The following is a 5,714-nucleotide window of genomic DNA, read 5'->3' on the forward strand; positions in this document are numbered from 1 at the left end:
TCCTCATTGAGCTTTTGAGATTCTTTTTTTCCATCTGGCAAATTAGGCTTTTTAAGGCATTCTTCTCCTCATTGCCTTTTTGAGTCTCCTTTGCCATTTGAGTTAGTCTGTTTCTTAAGGTATTATTTTCCTCAGTCAGGCTATTGACTCTCATTTCATAATTTTCTTGCATCATTTTCATTTCTCTTCCCAGTTTTTCCTCCACTTCTCTTATCTGTTTCTTAAGGTCCTCTATGGCCTGTAACCAGCTCATATTTTCCTTTGAAGCTTTTGGTACAGGAGTTCTGACTTCACTGTCTTCCTCCTGTTCCATGCTTTGCTCCTCTTTGTTCCCAAAATAGGAGTCTAATGTTTGAATCTTTTGTCTGCTTTGTTTCCTTTGCCTGGTCATGTTGCCCCTCAGTCACTTGACCCCTAGGCTTTTTGCCACAGCAGGACTGTGCCACCATACAGGGGAGCTTTCGTCCCAAACACTGGGGTTTTCTCAGCTACCAGAGGTATTAGATGGGTTCCCTCTCTGAGACCTCCACATGCTCAGGCACACTGGACACACTCCCCAGGACCTCCACCCTAGACTGCAATCCAGGTCCAAGAAAGTTAAAGGAAGAGCTATTACCCCTCAAAACTGTTCGCTTGGTCCCTCTACACTCTGCAGGCCAGGAACTGAAGCTGCCACATGGCGCTGGCTGGCTGTGCTGGTGTCTCAGCAGCTCCTTGCCCCAGGACAAAAACCATGTACTTCCACTTACTGCTCCCAAAATCCAGACTGCACTGACTTTTGTTTAGCTGGAATTATGTTTTCATTTTTATTGAGAATGATAAGACTGATATGATTCAGTTCTTTATGTCCTTATAAAGGTCACTCATTGGACATGGATTTCACATTTAAAGTGCCATCAGCTAAGCTAAAGTTTATATAAAATGAGATAATTGTAAAGCATGTATTGTGCCTGTCACATAGTAAGTACCATATAAATGTTAGTTATTATTATTAAATCCAAAAACTAAACTTTAGCATCTACTTCCCCCTTCTCTACTACTCTGCCAGTTTCACTGCTGAAACCAAAAGGGACCACACAGGATTTAAGACTACTCTTTGTTTTTTTCGTTTCATGGATTTCCATGGCCAAAGAATTCATTGCCAGGTGACCAGATTACTGGTGACAAGTCTTACATATTTAACTAGCCTACTATTGAGAAAGTATCTTGATGCATTGTTGAACCCATAAGCTAAGCCTTTCCAACTTGGTAGAATTGGTCAGAGCTTGTACTACACTAATGTAATCTTTGAGAATTTATGGTCATATCCATGCCATGATGAGGCATCAGAGTAGGACTGTGGAGGTCCAGATAATTAGAATTTCTAAATATAAAAAAGTAACATCCTAAAAATAAGATACAGGAAAATAGAGGTTTTCTCTGTCATAATTGTGGATCTGAAAAAAAGCTTATAATCACCCAGGGGAAGGAGAATATCATAAAAAAATAAATTCTTTTTGATAATCTAAACCATAAGAACTTTTGTACAAACTCAATTCAGCAAGAGTTAGGAAAAATGTAATTATAAAAAAATCTTTGCAGTAAGTTTCACTAATAAATGTCAGACATTGTTCTTATTTCTGTATAACATATACTCAAATTAGAATGCAACAGAGAAGATTAGCTTGATCCCTGCATAAGGATGAAGGCAAATTTGTAGTGTTCTATATTTTATAGGCTAAAAATAGTTATGTGAACTTAATATAAAAGGTTAAATCACAAAAAAATGGAAGAGGACAAGATCAGATGCTTTTCACAAATACAGCCAGGTTAAGAATTATTAACTGTGTAAAAGATAGGGGAGATTAAAAGATTAAAAAAGGAAAAACAATTTCAAATACATAAAAGCAAGAGACAAGATGTCGAATAAATAAATTCAGTAAAGAATTATGAGATAAATGGTAGTATGGGAAAATATTTCTATCAAATGTATCTCTGATATCCAAATTACATATAGAACTGATAAAAATATGCAACACCAAGAGCCACTTCCCAAAAGATAAGTGGTTTAAAAATATGAATTAATAAAAGAATTATTGCAAACTAAAACTGATCATATAAAAATGTGCTGCCAATAACTAATAGTAATAGAAATGTAAAGTAAAACAGCTCATTGGTTTCACCAGCAGGTGGCAAAGATCATTTTTAAAATGGGAACTAAATTCTGGAGGACTTATTGAAAGATAAACAGTTTTAGGTGCTATTGGTGGAGCTAAGAAGTGGTCTAACCATGTATTATGAATATCAATTTGGAATTTTTTTAGAGTGACTAATCTGTTCACATATGCTTTGACCCAGTACTAAAGTGACAAGTCTCTAATTTATGCCAAAATAGTCTATCTTTTGGGGGACAAAGAAATAGAATCAAAGTGGTGTAATGTATGCCAAGGAAAGGCAACTTCCCAAGGTTCAGAATACCAGCATAGGTGCTCTCCATTTTATTCAGAGACAAACCAAGAACAGAGAAGATCAAAACATGACATCATTCAAAATACAGCATTTACTAAGTGTGATTAAATAATCTCCAAGTACTACCCCACCCCAGGACCTTCCAATGATTCAATCAATTACAAAGTCCCTGTTCTAAATACTACTCCACCCCTAGGCTGTACCTTCATTTGGTCCATCACAAAACCCCTCTTCTCAAATGGAGATTAGTTTCCAAACATAAGTAAAGTACATTCATTTGTTCAACCACAGAACACAAAAAGGTCAAAAATTCCCCACCCCTGGATCACAATTGAATCTACCCCAGAGTTACATCAAGTTTAAGCACAGCACTCAATACCCAAATGGAGGTCTTTGCTTCATCTTGACATGAGGCAAGTTCTCAGCAATCTTAGTTCCTGGGGAGACAAGGCTTAGCAAGGCCACAAGATACATTGCCAGTCTCTTCATTAATTCATCCTCTGTCTGCAGAACAGTCCTAGAACCCCTGAAAACATTAGCAAAACCCTCTTCCAGGATTTCTGTAAACATACAACAAGAAAATCCTTCTTCAGGGCTTCTACTTTGGCTGACTGATTCCTTTTATGTTTCTTCATGCATGTGATTCATTGTTAAAAATGTGCTTCACCCTATTTACACCCACAATAGATCCCTCCATTCCCTTAGGGTGGCCTACAATTTTAAGCCTTTAGAGATTTGATTAGTTTATGATTCATAGCCACATAACATCTCAAGAAGGTGATGTACCAGAAAGACTTTGGCAATAGTGAAATGTGATTTTTTTCAAGGAGAATTTTAAGGTCATTGAAAGCATTGCATAATTTCCTAAATGTATTCCAGTTAACTGTCTTCTTCCCAGTCAATTCTACTTACTACCACTATGACAAAGTAATTTAACACATAATTAACCTCTGTTGGGCTTCAGTTTCCTCATCTGAAAAGTGAAAGGTTTGATTATATGACCTTGAAGTACCCTTCCAGATATAAATCTATGATCCTGTGATAATTGAATGACCATGGAAGTTGTATCAAATATCTCAAATCTTTTTTTGGAAAAAGAATTCTATTGGTTACAACAGTAATAATTAGTTAATTGTTCTCATACATGTTGTCTTTTTGCCATAGCCCAGAAGGTTAGATGGATAATAGTTTTCACTAATGAAGACCAAATGCTAATATCTGCAGAGGAAAAAAAGCAATTAGCAAATTTATGACATCCTTCTTTGTATCTTTCAGTTTTCAAAGCTGAATGTTAGTTTAAACAATGCTAATTAACTCTGCAATTCTTCTCTGAGTTTAGTTCTGCCAACGAGGCATGCCACAGCAAACTTTCTCCTGTCCTACTGGCAGTCCCACTCATAAAAGCTAAACTAATGCTTCTGATTGACTGATTTGATCACTCAGCTCAGAAACTACAGTTTTAAGTGGCAAGCTCATGCTTATTTCTTTCATGTTCTTAACCCTATTCCTCCCAATGAGGGCCACACATAAAAAGTCTAAGCATACTGTCTAGTGGACGTTTCAAAATGGGATGTCCTTAAAACTTCTCAAACTTAACATGTCCAAATGTGAACTTAACTTTTCCAACCAAGTAAATCTACCTTCTAACTATTCCAATTTCCATCACTCTTCTTTCTCTGATTCCTAACCTCAGCATCTTCCATGACTTGTCTTCTCTCAACTCATATATCCCCATCAGTTTGGAAATGTTTCTATCTCTGTATTTGACATTCAACACCTTTACTAACATAGCCACCCCTTTAATTCAGAACCTTCTCTGCGTGGGCTCTTCCAACAGCATCTCACTTGGTCTGTCATCCCTCTCCCAACTCCAATGCATCCTCTGTATAGCTCCCCAAGTGATTTTCCTGAAGTACAGAACTAACTCTGTTTCTCCCTCTAGCCCATAAACTCAGCCTTTAGGAGAAAATGTCAATTCATCCATTTGGTTTTTAAAGCCCTTCACAACCTGTCCTGTACCTACTTTTATAGATTTCTTATACATCACTCCTTCTTTCTGTACTCTCCATTCCAGCCAAATTGTACTTCACATTTAGCACTCTATCTCAAGTTCTATTATTGACGTGATGCCTTTCCTATTTTCCCCAAATTTAGGTGTCCCTCCTAATTAGCTTATATTTAACTACCTTGTATTGATTTGTATTTGTTCTCTTTGTGTATATTCTTCAAATATTTAAAATTGTATGTTAGAATATAGTCTTTTAGAGTAGGAATTATTTCACAGTTCTTGTTTGCTTGTATGTGTGTTTTGGTCTTTTTATCCTCAGTACCTAAAAAAGTGCCTGGAACATAGTAGGTGCCTAATAAATGCTTGTAATTAAGTTGCACACAGAAATTTGTGAATATTTTCCATGACTTTAATAGCTGAATTACAGTCTTCCTATATGTCCCAGTCCTTGCCATTAGACTCAGAGACTTCAGTACTTGTATCAGCCATCCTTCCAATAAAAGGGCCTCTGAATTTCTCAATTTCTCCAATTCTAGTCGTTTTCTTTATGTTAATTTTACACCATAGTTGTATGATCATACCTATATCTCAATAACTTTCTGAAGTATTCTACTTCATGAATCTAGAACTTTGAAAATATAATCATTGAAGGATAGCTTCCCACATTCCTACTTCTGTTGTCTCATTCACACTAAAATCATATTATCCAGTTGTCCCATCCCTTTTATTGTAATCCATCTCCTTACCTGGGTTTGGTTTGCTTCTCTACATATTTTGATTCCATTATCTGCCATTTTAATGTCTCATTATCCACATCCTAAAATCTCCTTCCCAACTAATTACAGACAATATCTATACCAGATAAATTGAGAATAGAACCACATGGAAGACAATATGATTAAGGAAGATCAGAAAGGCTTCTAGTAGAAGGTAAAACTTTAGTTGAGGATTAAAGGAAGCCAAGGAATCAGCAGTCAGAGATGAAGAGGGATAGAGTTCCAGAAATTAAGGACAATTGGTGAAAATGCCTGGAATCAGGAGATAGAGTACCATATGTGGACAATAGTAAGGAGGCCAGTTTCATTTGGTTGAAGAGTACAAAGCAGGGAGAACAAGTTTAGTATCAATGTAATATTCACAGAGCCCACAATCCCTATAAAAATAGCTGCATGATACACAATCACAAAATATAACAGACTCTCCATATATAAGACAGAAACAAAACATTTATTCAGACACCAGAGAACCAAATCTCAAA

The 5,714-nt window shown here is 36.3% G+C and overlaps 1 non-coding gene across 1 annotated transcript; it reads left to right on the top strand.

The window, feature by feature from the left end:
• Nucleotides 1-1,609: 1,609 nt before the first annotated feature.
• On the top strand, nt 1,610-1,713 carry LOC138145197 (U6 spliceosomal RNA). The gene has a single exon (XR_011164141.1). It is a non-coding gene; the product is annotated as a U6 spliceosomal RNA (small nuclear RNA).
• Nucleotides 1,714-5,714: the final 4,001 nt, after the last annotated feature.

Source organism: Petaurus breviceps, unplaced genomic scaffold (genome assembly GCF_028583685.1).
Source record: "Petaurus breviceps papuanus isolate PSGF00001 unplaced genomic scaffold, PetGlider_PUasm1.0 90730, whole genome shotgun sequence".
NCBI classification, from domain to species: Eukaryota; Metazoa; Chordata; class Mammalia; order Diprotodontia; family Petauridae; genus Petaurus; species Petaurus breviceps.